Consider the following 1,323-nt stretch of genomic DNA (forward strand, 5'->3'; position numbering starts at 1 on the left):
CACTTCCCCGCTGGCCGGACAACGGGGCACACAGGGGACAGCGGGGGTGGCCGGGCCGGCGGCCACAGGGCCCCCATGCAGTTGGGGCTGGGGCTCTGATGGGGTGAAGGCGCTGGATTCGAAATCCACTAGGGATTCCCTGTGCACGTTCCTCTCCTGCTCCCAGCGACAGGTTTTAGCCAGCTCCTCCACACCCACCCGGAGGGTCCTGGGAGAGTCAGTGGCAGCCGGGGCATCCCCAGCCCTCCTCCTCCTCGTCCTCGTCCTCGTCCTCGTCGTCGTCCTCTCTGGGGAGCAGCTCAAGAGCCGGCGGCAGGGCTTGCGATGGCCCCGGGGTCAGAAGTGGGGCAGAGGCAGACGTGGTGTTGTGCGGGTTTTGCAGAGGCGGGCGAGGTGAGCAAAAAGCTGCAGAGGGGAGTGGGATGGTGAGGGGCAAGATTGTGTGGGGTTGTTGTGTGGATTGGCCGCAGTGGCCTGTCCCCCATCCCTGCGGGAGCGATGCATCCTGGGTGGCAGGCGGGGTCCGGTGGTGGGCCAAAAGAGAGGGGCTCGTCCGGGATTTGAACCCGGGACCTCTCGCACCCAAAGCGAGAATCATACCCCTAGACCAACGAGCCGGGCTGCAGCCCCTGCCCTTTGGGCAGCCCGGCACTTTGGGGGACTCGGGGGCAGGCGGGGCTGTGCGCGGCCGCGGCTCTGCCGGAGCAGGGGGGTCCCCCTTGCTGGGGCCGCTCTGGGAAGCAGCAGCCGGAGGTGGGCGCGAGGCGTCAGCGCCAAGATGTCCCCCCAGCAGCGGCGGGGGCGGCGCTTCCTCCCCCAAAGCCCCTCGGCGGGCGTCGCAGCGGATGGAGCGGGCGGGGCTCGGCAGCAGCATGTGCCGCTCTTGGGCCCGGGCCGTCCCGCCGAGCTGGTGGGCCGCGGCAGCTGCGTTTGTGCCGGCGGGCAGCAAAGGCCCGTCTGTGTTTGTGAGGGTGCTGTGCGGGCCTGGCGTGGTGCGGGGCGGTGTGCGAGGGCGCTGTCGGGGAGTGCGCTGAGCATTGCTGGGCAGGGCGATTTGCGGGCGTGTGTGAGGGCTGGCGAGTGTGGCGAGCGCTGCGGGGCCGTGTGTGGGTGCGGGCGGTGTGGGGTCGGGCGTGGCGCGTGTCCCGCTGTGCTCGCAGCGCCCTTTTCCTGGGAAGCGCCCGGGGGGTGGGCCCAGAGCGGGGGGGCGGGGGCGGGCGCGCACCCCGGCTCGTTGGTCTAGGGGTATGATTCTCGCTTAGGGTGCGAGAGGTCCCGGGTTCAACTCCCGGACGAGCCCTTCTTTTGGCTCCCACCGCTCTG

General features: G+C 70.5%; 2 non-coding genes across 2 annotated transcripts; one reads left to right on the forward strand and one right to left on the reverse strand.

Annotated features, from left to right (window-relative positions):
- Positions 1-545: 545 nt before the first annotated feature.
- Positions 546-617, reverse strand: TRNAP-UGG. Its single transcript has one exon. It is a non-coding gene; the product is annotated as a tRNA-Pro (tRNA).
- Positions 618-1,228: 611 nt separating this feature from the next.
- TRNAP-AGG lies at positions 1,229-1,300 on the forward strand. Its single transcript has one exon. It is a non-coding gene; the product is annotated as a tRNA-Pro (tRNA).
- The last annotated feature ends 23 nt before the right edge of the window (positions 1,301-1,323 follow it).

This window comes from Neopelma chrysocephalum, unplaced genomic scaffold, assembly GCF_003984885.1.
Source record: "Neopelma chrysocephalum unplaced genomic scaffold, ASM398488v2 Primary Assembly neopelma1_96057, whole genome shotgun sequence".
NCBI lineage: Eukaryota > Metazoa > Chordata > Aves > Passeriformes > Pipridae > Neopelma > Neopelma chrysocephalum.